The sequence below is a fragment of the Coregonus lavaretus genome, assembly GCF_964263955.1.
Source record: "Coregonus lavaretus genome assembly, contig: HAP1_SCAFFOLD_69, whole genome shotgun sequence".
In the NCBI taxonomy this organism is placed as follows: Eukaryota; Metazoa; Chordata; class Actinopteri; order Salmoniformes; family Salmonidae; genus Coregonus; species Coregonus lavaretus.
In genome coordinates, this window is record NW_028158220.1 from 1,780,121 (window position 1) to 1,794,126 (window position 14,006).

The 14,006-nt window shown below is 43.6% G+C and overlaps 2 protein-coding genes across 2 annotated transcripts in view; both read right to left on the minus strand.

Annotated features, from left to right (window-relative positions):
* The window catches only part of LOC311124275 (uncharacterized protein), a gene marked incomplete at its 5' end in the record, with an annotated part of 339,652 nt that overhangs the window by 261,370 nt on the left and 64,276 nt on the right, over positions 1–14,006 (minus strand). The gene's annotated exons all lie outside the window — the stretch shown is intronic.
* Positions 1–14,006, minus strand: part of LOC311124270 (uncharacterized protein) — a gene marked incomplete at its 3' end in the record, with an annotated part of 41,941 nt that overhangs the window by 7,511 nt on the left and 20,424 nt on the right. The gene's annotated exons all lie outside the window — the stretch shown is intronic.

A 14,006-nucleotide genomic window follows, 5' to 3' on the forward strand; every position in this document is an offset into this window, starting at 1 on the left:
GTATATTCATGTGGAAAAGAGACCTAGGTCTCAATATATTTTCCCATGACTGTGTTTTTGTATTTTAATGAGTATATCTTTGGGTATAATGTGTATATTGATATTGTATATACATGTGGAAAAGAGATCTCAATATATTTTCCCATGACTGTGTTTTTGTATTTTACTGAGTATATGTTTGGGTATAATGTGTATACTGATGTTGTATATTCATGTGGAAAAGAGACCTAGGTCTCAATATATTTTCCCATGACTGTGTTTTTGTATTTTAATGAGTATATGTTTGGGTATAATGTGTATACTGATGTTGTATATTCATGTGGAAAAGAGACCTAGGTCTCAATATATTTTCCCATGACTGTGTTTTTGTATTTTAATGAGTATATGTTTGGGTATAATGTGTATATTGATGTTGTATATTCATGTGGAAAAGAGACCTAGGTCTCAATATATTTTCCCATGACTGTGTTTTTGTATTTTAATGAGTATATGTTTGGGTATAATGTGTATACTGATGTTGTATATTCATGTGGAAAAGAGATCTCAATATATTTTCCCATGACTGTGTTTTTGTATTTTAATGAGTATATGTTTGGGTATAATGTGTATATTGATGTTGTATATTCATGTGGAAAAGAGACCTAGGTCTCAAGTAAAGGTTCCATAAAAAGGGCCTCTCCTCTCCAAACAGCAATGGTTTCCTCCTTAGACAAGCTGGTTGGCCTCTCCTCCCCAAACAGGAATGGTTTCCTCCTTAGACAAGCTGGTTGGCCTCTCCTCTCCAAACAGGAATGGTTTCCTCCTTAGACAAGCTGGTTGGCCTCTCCTCTCCAAACAGGAACGGTTTCCTCCTTAGACAAGCTGGTTGGCCTCTCCTCTCCAAACAGGAATGGTTTCCTCCTTAGACAAGCTGGTTGGCCTCTCCTCCCCAAACAGGAACGGTTTCCTCCTTAGACAAGCTGGTTGGCCTCTCCTCCCCAAACAGGAATGGTTTCCTCCTTAGACAAGCTGGTTGGCCTCTCCTCCCCAAACAGGAATGGTTTCCTCCTTAGACAAGCTGGTTGGCCTCTCCTCCCCAAACAGGAATGGTTTCCTCCTTAGACAAGCTGGTTGGCCTCTCCTCTCCAAACAGGAATGGTTTCCTCCTTAGACAAGCTGGTTGGCCTCTCCTCCCCAAACAGGAATGGTTTCCTCCTTAGACAAGCTGGTTGGCCTCTCCTCTCCAAACAGGAATGGTTTCCTCCTTAAACAAGCTGGTTGGCCTCTCCTCCCCAAACAGGAACGGTTTCCTCCTTAGACAAGCTGGTTGGCCTCTCCTCCCCAAACAGGAACGGTTTCCTCCTTAGACAAGCTGGTTGGCCTCTCCTCCCCAAACAGGAATGGTTTCCTCCTTAGACAAGCTGGTTGGCCTCTCCTCCCCAAACAGGAATGGTTTCCTCCTTAGACAAGCTGGTTGGCCTCTCCTCTCCAAACAGGAATGGTTTCCTCCTTAGACAAGCTGGTTGGCCTCTCCTCTCCAAACAGGAACGGTTTCCTCCTTAGACAAGCTGGTTGGCCTCTCCTCTCCAAACAGGAATGGTTTCCTCCTTAGACAAGCTGGTTGGCCTCTCCTCTCCAAACAGGAACGGTTTCCTCCTTAGACAAGCTGGTTGGCCTCTCCTCCCCAAACAGGAACGGTTTCCTCCTTAGACAAGCTGGTTGGCCTCTCCTCCCCAAACAGGAATGGTTTCCTCCTTAGACAAGCTGGTTGGCCTCTCCTCTCCAAACAGGAATGGTTTCCTCCTTAGACAAGCTGGTTGGCCTCTCCTCTCCAAACAGGAATGGTTTCCTCCTTAGACAAGCTGGTTGGCCTCTCCTCCCCAAACAGCAATGGTTTCCTCCTCAGACATGCTGGTTGGCCTCTCCTCCCCAAACAGGAATGGTTTCCTCCTCAGACAAGCTGGTTGGCCTCTCCTCCCCAAACAGGAATGGTTTCCTCCTCAGACAAGCTGGTTGGCCTCTCCTCCCCAAACAGGAATGGTTTCCTCCTCAGACAAGCTGGTTGGCCTCTCCTCCCCAAACAGGAATGGTTTCCTCCTTAGACAAGCTGGTTGGCCTCTCCTCCCCAAACAGGAATGGTTTCCTCCTTAGACAAGCTGGTTGGCCTCTCCTCCCCAAACAGGAACGGTTTCCTCCTTAGACAAGCTGGTTGGCCTCTCCTCCCCAAACAGGAATGGTTTCCTCCTTAGACAAGCTGGTTGGCCTCTCCTCCCCAAACAGGAATGGTTTCCTCCTTAGACAAGCTGGTTGGCCTCTCCTCCCCAAACAGGAACGGTTTCCTCCTTAGACAAGCTGGTTGGCCTCTCCTCCCCAAACAGGAATGGTTTCCTCCTTAGACAAGCTGGTTGGCCTCTCCTCCCCAAACAGGAACGGTTTCCTCCTTAGACAAGCTGGTTGGCCTCTCCTCCCCAAACAGGAACGGTTTCCTCCTTAGACAAGCTGGTTGGCCTCTCCTCTCCAAACAGGAATGGTTTCCTCCTTAGACAAGCTGGTTGGCCTCTCCTCCCCAAACAGGAATGGTTTCCTCCTTAGACAAGCTGGTTGGCCTCTCCTCCCCAAACAGGAATGGTTTCCTCCTCAGACAAGCTGGTTGGCCTCTCCTCCCCAAACAGGAATGGTTTCCTCCTTAGACAAGCTGGTTGGCCTCTCCTCCCCAAACAGGAATGGTTTCCTCCTTAGACAAGCTGGTTGGCCTCTCCTCCCCAAACAGGAACGGTTTCCTCCTTAGACAAGCTGGTTGGCCTCTCCTCGCCAAACAGGAATGGTTTCCTCCTTAGACAAGCTGGTTGGCCTCTCCTCCCTAAACAGGAACGGTTTCCTCCTTAGACAAGCTGGTTGGCCTCTCCTCGCCAAACAGGAATGGTTTCCTCCTTAGCTGGTTGGCCTCTCCTCCCCAAACAGGAATGGTTTCCTCCTCAGACAAGCTGGTTGGCCTCTCCTCCCCAAACAGGAACGGTTTCCTCCTTAGACAAGCTGGTTGGCCTCTCCTCCCCAAACAGGAATGGTTTCCTCCTCAGACAAGCTGGTTGGCCTCTCCTCCCCAAACAGGAACGGTTTCCTCCTTAGACAAGCTGGTTGGCCTCTCCTCTCCAAACAGGAATGGTTTCCTCCTCATACAAGCTGGTTGGCCTCTCCTCCCCAAACAGGAATGGTTTCCTCCTCATACAAGCTGGTTGGCCTCTCCTCCCCAAACAGCAACGATTTCCCTCTAATACAGTGCCTTCGGAAAGTATTCAGACCCCTTGACTTTTTCCACATTTTGTTACGTTACAGCCTTATTCTAAATTTGATTTTAAAAGATTATTCCTCATCAATCTACACACAATACCCAATAATGACAAAGCAAAAGCTGTTGTTGTTTTTTACGGAAATATCACATTTACATACGTATTCAGACCCTTTACTCAGTACTTTGTTGAAGCACCTTTGGCAGCGATTACAGCATCGAGTCTTCTTGGGTATGATGCTACAAGCTTGGCACACCTGTATTTGGGGAGTTTCTCCTATTCTTCTCTGCAGATCGTCTCAAGCTCTGTCAGGTTGGATGGGGAGCGTCGCTGCACAGCTATTTTCAGGTCTCTCCAGAGATGTTCGATCGGGTTCAAGTCCGGGCTCTGGCTGGGCCACTAAAGGACAGTCAGAGACTTGTCCTGAAGCCACTCCTGTGTTGTTTTGGATGTGTGCTTAGGGTCGTTGTCCTGTTGGAAGGTGAACCTTCGCCCCAGTCTGAGGTCCTGAGCACTCTGGAGCAGGTTTTCATCAAGGACCTCTATGTACTTTGCTCCGTTAATCTTTCCCTCGATCCTGACTAGTTTCCCAGTCCCTGACGCTAAAAAACATCCCCACAGCATGATGCTGCCACCACCATGCTTCACCGTAAGGATGGTGCCAGGTTTCCTCCAAACGTGACGCTTGGCATTCAGGTCAAAGAGTCTTGGTTTCATCAGACCAGAGAATCTTGTTTCTCATGGTCTGAGAGTCCTTTAGGTGCCTTTTGGCAAACTCCAAGCGGGCTGTCATGTGCCTTTTACTGAGGAGTGGCTTCCGTCTGGCCACTCTACCATAAAGGCCGGATTGGTGGAGTGCTGCAGAGATGGTTGTCTTTCTGGAAGGTTCTCCCAACACCACAGAGGAACTCTGGAGCTCTGTCAGAGTCACCATCGGGTTCTTGGTCACCTCCCTGACCAAGGCCCTTCTCCCCCGATTGCTCAGTTTGGCCGGGCGGCCAGCTCTAGGAAGAGTCTTGGTGGTTCAAAACCTCTTCCATTTAAGAATGATGGAGGCCACTGTGTTGTTGGGGACATCAATGCTGTAGAAATGTTTTGGTACCCTTCCCCAGATCTGTGTCTCTACACAATCCTGTCTCAGAGCTCTATGGACAATTCCTTCATCCTCATGGCTTGGTTTTTGCTCTGACATGCACTGTCAACTGTGGGACCTTATATAGACAGGTGTGTGCCTTTCCAAATCATGTCCAATCAATTGAATTTACAACAGGTGGACTCCAATCAAGTTGTAGAAACATCTCAAGGATGGTCAATGGAAACAGGATGCACCTGAGCTCAACTTCGATTCTCATAAAGGGTCTGAATACTTAGGTAAATAAAGGTATTTCTGTTTTTATTTTTAATAAATGTGAAAATAATTCTAAAAACCTGTTTTCGCTTTGTCATTATGGGGTACTGTGTGTAATTTAATCCATTTTAGAATAAGGCTGTAACGAAACAAAATGTGGAAAAAGTCAAGGGGTCGAAACTACTTTCCGAATGCACTTGATATGGAAACTGCTTAGTGATAAAAAAAATTGTTTTTATATCTCTCAGATATAGGACAGACATTTAAGAACAATAGTCCTTTAGATTTTTTTGGGGGGGGACTATCTGTTGTTCCATGTAGTGAATATGTTATTCAATGTGTTTGTATGGGCTAAAAGCAGTATCGGCAAATAATCTTTCGACATGAAATAACTTTTGATTATTTTTTTTGTTGATACTTCAAGGGGTCTTACAATTCAAAATCAAATAGCAAAATGATCCTTGGTATAACCTTCCTAAAACCATTCCATATAGCTCAGTAGACCCCCCCCAAAATGATCCTTGGTATAACCTTCCTAAAACCATTCCATATAGCTCAGTAGACCCCCCCTCTCCTATCCTTAGACAGGGCTTAGACTGTAAAGGGATTAAACTATCATTTCCATCTTATGGATGGTCAGTCCTTGCATTCATAGCTTTGTCTCAAATAAAAACCAAATCAAAGTTTGTCATGTGCACAGGACACAGCAGGTGTAAACAGTACAGTGAAAACGTAAAGGTACGTCCGTTGGGGGAAACAGAGACCCATTTTCACTCCAGAGAACACGTTTCCACTGTCCAATGGCAGCGAGCTTTACACCACTCCAGCCGATACTTGGCATTGCTCATGGTGATCTTAGGCTTGTGTGCGGCTGCTCGGCCAAGGAAACCCATTTCATGAAACTCCCGACAAACAGTTATTGTGCTGATGTTGCTTCCAGAGGCAGTTTGGAACTCGGTAGTGAGTGTTGCAACCGAGGACAGACGATTTTCATGTGCTTCAGCATTCGGCGGTCCCGTTCTGTGAACTTGTGTGGTCTACCATTTTGCGGCTAAGCCGTTGTTGCTTCTAGACGTTTCCACTTCACAATAACAGCACTTACAGTTGACCAGGGCAGCACAAGCAGGGCAGAAATTTGACTTGTTGGAAAGATGGCATCCTATGACGGTGCCACATTGAAAGTCACTGAGCTCTTCAGTAAGGCCATTCTACTGCCAATGTTTTTCTATGAAGATTGCTCGATTTCATACACCTGTCATACACCTAATTTTTTACATCTCATTTATACATGATACCATTTATTATTATTTTTAAGTAAACCGATTTTTTAAATGATTTCATTAAACAACATGATTTTATGTGGCATCAACAACAACACAAATTCTCAGTCAAAAACGTAAGTCAGAACACAGTCTCTCTATTCTCTCATGTGATTTCAGGTCCTCTGACTGGGAAAATGTCTTTCCACAGTGAGAGCAGTGGTATGTCTTCTCCTCCTGTGTATGTATTCTTTCATGCTTATTCAGATGTCTTAACCGGTTAAATGTCTTTCCACACAGGGAGCAGTGGTAGGTCTTATCCCCTCCTGTGTGTGTCCTCTCATGCCTAGTCAGGCCCCCTAACTTGGTAAAACTCTTTCCACACAGGGAGCATTGGTAGGGCTTTTCTTGTGGGTGTGACCTCTCATGCTGTTTCAGGTTTACTAAACCCCTGAAAGTCTTTCCACACTCGGAACATTGATAAGGCTTCTCTCCTGTGTGTATTCTCTCATGAGTTTTCATGTTTATTAACCAGGTAAAAGTCATTCCACAGTGGGAGCAGTGGTAAGGCTTCTCTCCTGTATGTATCCTCCCGTGTAATTTCATGGACTTTAACTGGGTAAACCTCTTTCCACACATTGTGCATTGGTAAGGCTTTTCTCCTGTATGTGTCCTCTCGTGCATTTTCAAGGTGCCTAACCATCTAAAACTCTTTTCACACTGGGGACAGTGGTAAGGCTTCTCTCCTGTGTATATTCTCTTATGCTGTTTCAGGCTCACTAAACCCCTAAAACTCTTTCCACACTGAGAGCATTGGTAAGGCTTCTCTCCTGTGTGTGTCCCCTTGTGCCTATTCAGGTTCCCTAACTGGCTAAAACTCTTTCCACAGTGGGAACATTGGAAAGGATTTTCTCCAGTGTGTATTCTCTCATGCGTTTTCAGGCTCCCTAACCAGGTGAAAGTCATTCCACATTTGGAGCAGTGGTAAGGCTTCTCTCCCGAGTGTATTCTCTTGTGTATTAACAGGTACCCTAATTCGTTAAAACTCTTTCCACACTCTGAACACCGGAAAGGTTTTTCTCCTGTGTGTGTCCTCTCATGCCTTTTAAGGTGATATAACCAAAGAAAACCTTTCCCACACTCGGAACATTGGAAAGTATTTTTCCCTGTGTGTGTCCTCTCATGTTTCTTCAGGCTCCCTAACTTAGTAAAATTCCTTCCACAGTGGGAGCAGTGATGTTGTCCTGCTGGTTTGGGAGCCTCTGATTGGTCTGATTGCCCTGAAGGACCCTGGTCTGGGTCCCCTGAAGGACTCTTCCCGCTGTCAGAGGGAGAGTCTGGTCTCTCTCCTGCCAAAGACAAACAGAGTATCCAGTTACTGTGTGTCCAAACTTGTGAAACAGACGTCTATGATTGGTTCAGATTTGGTCTTGGTTGGGGGTGGAGTTCATGAAAGTAATAGCCAGTGTGAAGAACAGTGGTCACCAAGGCAACCTAGACAATCATCAAACATTTCGGTCGCAGTGTGTTTTCCGTTTGCTCCCGCAGTATTCTTAAAGTTAATGTGAATTTAGCAGTAAAACCGTATTTCTTTTCAAATATTATTTTGGTGATCCCTTTCTGGAGTACGCAAGAAGACTACTTTGCTTTCAAAATGTCACGAAACATAAAGACAAAAACAGGACTGAGGAAAAACCCGGCCTACAAGACCCAGTTTCATCACTGTCCTCTCCTGAGCCTGAAAGCCCAGAGACTCGCACTTTGCCCAGAGGTGTGGTTTTGTCTGGGGGCGCTAAAATGAAAATTCGAGGCCATCAAGCTTCTTCTACGCTTCTTCTTCTACGCTCTGAGAAAGTTAAGATGAAAATGTATGTAGTTGAATCCAAGCATCATATTCCCTATATAGTGCACTACTTTAGACCACTGTGGGCAAGAGGTTTCTGGTACTTTTCAAAGCAGATTCAACTAATCCGCGAAACGAGACTTCCTGTTATTGCATCACTCAAAACAACAACAGAGTTCCACACCATGATGATTACAGCCCTTTACACCTGACTCCGACCTGACTACCTGAAAAAGGTACAGGAGAGCTGACTACCTCTCTGGAGGCTGACGTGAAACGCCTGGCTGGGAGAGCTGACTACCTCTCTGGAGGCTGACGTGAAACGCCTGGCTGGGAGACCTGACTACCTCTCTGGAGGCTGACGTGAAACGCCTGGCTGGCGGATCTGAAAAAGGTGCAGGAGAGCTGACTACCTCTCTGGAGGCTGACGTGAAACGCCTGGCTGGGAGACCTGACTACCTCTCTGGAGGCTGACGTGAAACGCCTGGCTGGGAGACCTGACTACCTCTCTGGAGGCTGACGTGAAACGCCTGGCTGGGAGACCTGACTAGCTCTCTGGAGGCTGATGTGAAACGCCTGGCTGGGAGACCTGACTACCTCTCTGGAGGCTGGTGTGAAACGCCTGGCTGGGAGACCTGACTACCTCTCTGGAGGCTGACGTGAAACGCCTGGCTGGGAGACCTGACTACCTCTCTGGAGGCTGACGTGAAACGCCTGGCTAGGAGACCTGACTACCTCTCTGGAGGCTGATGTGAAACGCCTGGCTGGGAGACCTGACTAGCTCTCTGGAGGCTGACGTGAAACGCCTGGCTGGCGGATCTGAAAAAGGTGCAGGAGAGCTGACTACCTCTCTGGAGGCTGACGTGAAACGCCTGGCTGGGAGACCTGACTACCTCTCTGGAGGCTGACGTGAAACGCCTGGCTGGGAGACCTGACTACCTCTCTGGAGGCTGACGTGAAACGCCTGGCTGGGAGAGCTGACTACCTCTCTGGAGGCTGACATGAAACGCCTGGCTGGGAGACCTGACTACCTCTCTGGAGGCTGACGTGAAATGCCTGGCTGGGAGACCTGACTACCTCTCTGGAGGCTGACGTGAAACGCCTGGCTGGGAGACCTGACTACCTCTCTGGAGGCTGACGTGAAACGCCTGGCTGGGAGACCTGACTACCTCTCTGGAGGCTGACGTGAAACACCTGGCTAGCTATCTTTATATTATATTACATCATATTATTATATTATATTATACATTATAACATTATATAGTAACATTATTACTCTGAGAATTATTCCTTGGGATTATTAGCAAATACATCTAAAAACCTGTTTTTGCTTTGGCATTATGGGGTATTGTGTGTAGATTGACAAGGAACATTTTTATATAATCAATTTTAGAATAAGGCTGTAACGTAACAAAAATGTGGAAGAAGTCAAGGAAAGAAATTCCACAAATTAACTTTTAACAAGGCACACCTGTTAATTGAAATGCATTCCAGGTGACTACCTCATGAAGCTGGTTGAGAGAATGCCAAGCGTGTGCAAAGCTGTCGTCAAGGCAAAGGGTGGCTACTTTGAAGAATCTCAAATATAAAATATATTTTGATTTGTTTAACACTTTTTTGGTTGCTACATGATTCCATGTGTTATTTCATAGTTTTGATGTCTTCACTATTATTCTACAATGTAGAAAATAGTAAAAAATTAAGAAAAACCCTTGAATGAGTAGGTGTCCAAATTTTTGACTGGTACTGTATATATACAGTGGGGAGAACAAGTATTTGATACACTGCCGATTTTGCAGGTTTTCCTACTTACAAAGCATGTAGAGGTCTGTCATTTTTATCATAGGTACACTTCAACTGTGAGAGACGGAATCTAAAACAAAAATCCAGAAAATCACATTGTATGATTTTTAAGTAATTAATTTGCATTTTATTGCATGACATTGGTGGTCCTCTGAAGCTCAATTGGTAGAGCACGGCGCTTGTAACGCCAGGGTAGTGGGTTCGATCCCCGGGACCACCCATACGTAAAAACGTATGCACACATGAGTGTAAGTCGCTTTGGATAAAAGCGTCTGCTAAATGTCATATTATATTATTATAATAACGCCAATATTTCTCTTATAAACACTCAACCAGGAAGCTGTCTAACACCCCCCTGTATATAGCCTCCCTACTGTTATTTTATTTTACTTCTGCTCTTTTTTCAACACTTTTTTTGTTGTTTTATTTTACTTTTTTTATTTAAAAATAAATGCATTGTTGGTTAAGGGCTGTATGTAAGCATTTCACAGAAATGTCTACACCTGTTGTATTCGGCGCATGTGGCAAATAAAATTTGATTTGATTACTCCTGGTGACTTTCCAGACTTCATTGAGGTGATGGCTGTTCTTATATCAGATTCTAGTATAGGAGCATCCAAATCCTTTATTTGATCTGGGGACACCCTTGGAAAAAGGCATTCAATTTAGCTGGGTCTAAGTTACATTCAGACTTATATAAAGAGTCCAATAAAAGTCATAAAACACATTGTTAATATCTTTTGTACCAGTCAGTACCTCCACACTTCCACTTTTGATACATGGTATTACAAAACTGGCATCTTTTTTGTTTCAATTGTCCAGCCAATAATGGACCTGTTCTTTCACCACTTTCATCAAAGCAGAAACATATTCAGCCTAATTTGTCTCACGCATTCCCGCGGCCTGCTATCCTCCAGACCCTCCTTTATCCCTAAAAGTCTACAGAGCTAGAACGTTAGCCGCTGCGCTAGCGATTGTGCTACGTGTGTTGAAGCTGAATTCAACGCAGACATTGTTGAAAAATTTAGATAAAACAAAACAACAAAATCCCTCAAAAAACAATGATACTAAATTGACTATTCTATCGAACTTTGAGGAAACTGGGAGGGTTTTATCGGGAGGCTCATTTCAGACAACCACCTTGCTTCCCAACATCCCGTGACTCAAGAGTTGTGTTTATTTTGATGGTCGAGCAAGAGTTGGTCACCATCTGGATGTCACAGTGACTTACCAATTAGTTCCTTCCGCTTTCAAGACAACTGGGGAATCGGTCATTCTGACATTTCCGACTTGAACACTCATAGAAACATTTCCTTGGTTTCCCACTTGGAAAATATCGGAATCGACCAACAGGAAGCTCTACACAACAAACTTCCATACACTTTAACTATGAGGTTCCGAAGTTCTCTTGAAAGCACCAACACGTTACTGATTTCAGGAGCATGAAGACGAGCCACTGCGAACGACCATTACACCTAATAAAATACCAAATCACCGGTGTTCGAGGTGCATGCCGGCCCTGAGGTGCTTCCCACTGGGCAGCTGTATCACGGTGTCGCCGGCGGTAGTTAACGTGGCCAAATGTTTTCCTCCAAGTTGTAAGCAGCACAACAGCCTGCACGGCAAGTCTATGTTTCACTGTGTCCTTAGCCCCGGCCTGCCGAGCACTGCTTTACGCCGAGGGAATGTAGCTAGCTGGCTAACCTCGTCCCACACTGCGTGGAAGTGTCTGGGAAGGAGATTACTAGCTAGCTAGCACAAGCTAGTGTAGCCCTAGAGGAAGAGAGAGAACCAACTCACGGGAATATCTCTCCTTCCAGCAGGTGGAGTTTTTGTATGGAGGTCTGTGAGCTGGTCCAAGTTGGTCAACTAAATGAATGGCTTACGTGCTACGTGATGTTTACTTGATCGAATAGAAGTTTCGTGATGCTTAAGTTGTTCTGAGTGTACTGATAAGTAGGACACGTGACATACCGACAACTTTGAGAAAAAACACTATAGGAGATGGCTTTGCAAAATCATAACATGATGCTAGTAGCATAGCATCTCTCTCCATTGAATTGACAAGCGAACTCCAAATATCCAAAGTGAAAAACACATTTAAGGCGGTACTTACTGGTGTTAATCAGATCTCCTATCTCCTCCTCTTCATCTTTCAACGTGACAGTAATCTCTCCCTCCTTCTTCACTCCAAAATCTGCATCCTCCTCTATCTCTTCTTCCTCTTCTTTCACTGTAACATCCTCCTCCTCTTTCACTCTGAACGCGTCTTCCTCTTCTTTCACTGTAACGTCTTTCTCTTCTTCTTTCACGGTAACAGCTTCACCCTCTACTTGTTTTTGTATTGTAACATCCTCCTCTTCCTCCTCCTCTTTCACTAGAGCTTCTTTCTCCGTCCAGCAGACCTCCTCTTCTTTAGCAGGAGGAGAGTAGCTTAGTGAGCTCATGGTCGGGGATGTTAGCTAGCTAGGCTAGTGCTAACTTAACAAGCCTGTAGCTGACTAATAACAATTTAATATTAAATTAAATAGGTTAACAAGTAGATACGACCGAAGTGTGTTTAAAACACAGTAGCTAATATACACCGAAAGCGTCTAGAGCTTGAATCTTTCGGCTGTTGGCTAACCAGCTACGGAGGTGGTTGACTGTTGCCTCCCGTCCACTAGATTATACGTCACGCTTTCACCATCGCCTGAAAGACGCACAGCGCCATCTGCCGACTGGAGTGGGTATCGCGGTTGAGGAAAATATTTTATTTTCAAAGTTTATTTTAAATGTATATAATTAAATAATACTATTATATTGAGTCGTACAAAGACAGGGATGTGCTGATTGATTAGTGCAGATTTTTAATGAGTAAGAATAAAAACAATTATACTACAGCACATCTGCATTTAAGGCAGTTTCATTAAGTCAAACAAAATCTAAATAAGTAACTATCTAACATGCTGCTCCAACATGGTGTAACAATACATAAAGTAGATGTATATAATGAACAGACTAGGTCTATACTGCTCCTACATGGTGTAACAATACATCATATAGATGTATATAATGAACAGACTAGGTCTATACTGCTCCTACATGGTGTAGCAATACATCATGTAGATGTATATAATGAACAGACTAGGTCTATACTGCTCCTACATGGTGTAACAATACATCATGTAGATGTATATAATGAACAGACTAGGTCTATACTGCTCCTACATGGTGTAACAATACATCATATAGATGTATATAATGAACAGACTAGGTCTATACTGCTCCTACATGGTGTAACAATACATCATATAGATGTATATAATGAACAGACTAGGTCTATACTGCTCCTACATGGTGTAACAATACATCATATAGATGTATATAATGAACAGACTAGGTCTATACTGCTCCTACATGGTGTAACAATACATCATATAGATGTCTATAATGAACAGACTAGGTCTATACTGCTCCTACATGGTGTAACAATACATCATATAGATGTATATAATGAACAGACTAGGTCTATACTGCTCCTACATGGTGTAACAATACATCATATAGATGTATATAATGAACAGACTAGGTCTATACTGCTCCTACATGGTGTAACAATACATCATATAGATGTATATAATGAACAGACTAGGTCTATACTGCTCCTACATGGTGTAACAATACATCATATAGATGTATATAATGAACAGACTAGGTCTATACTGCTCCTACATGGTGTAACAATACATCATATAGATGTATATAATGAACAGACTAGGTCTATACTGCTCCTACATGGTGTAACAATACATCATATAGATGTTTATAATGAACAGACTAGGTCTATACTGCTCCTACATGGTGTAACAATACATCATATAGATGTATATAGTGAACAGACTAGGTCTATACTGCTCCTACATGGTGTAACAATACATCATATAGATGTATATAATGAACAGACTAGGTCTATACTGCTCCTACATGGTGTAACAATACATCATATAGATGTATATAATGAACAGACTAGGTCTATACTGCTCCTACATGGTGTAACAATACATCATATAGATGTATATAATGAACAGACTAGGTCTATACTGCTCCTACATGGTGTAACAATACAGTGCATTCGGAAAGTGTTCGGACCCATTGGCTTTTCCCACATTTTGTTACGTTACAGCCTTATTCTAAAATAGACTAAAATAAAATAAAAATCCTCATCAATATACACATAATGACGAAGCTAAAACACGTTTTTGTTGCTAATTTATATAAATAAAGAAATAATGAAGTTTCACATTTACATAAATATTAATATTAAAATTAATTAATTAATACATTAATAAAAACTTTAACATATCATTTACATACAGTGAGGGAAAAAAGTATTTGATCCCCTGCTGATTTTGTACGTTTGCCCGCTGACAAAGACATGATCAGTCTATAATTTTTATGGTAGGTTTATTTGAACAGTGAGAGACAGAATAACAACAAAAAAATCC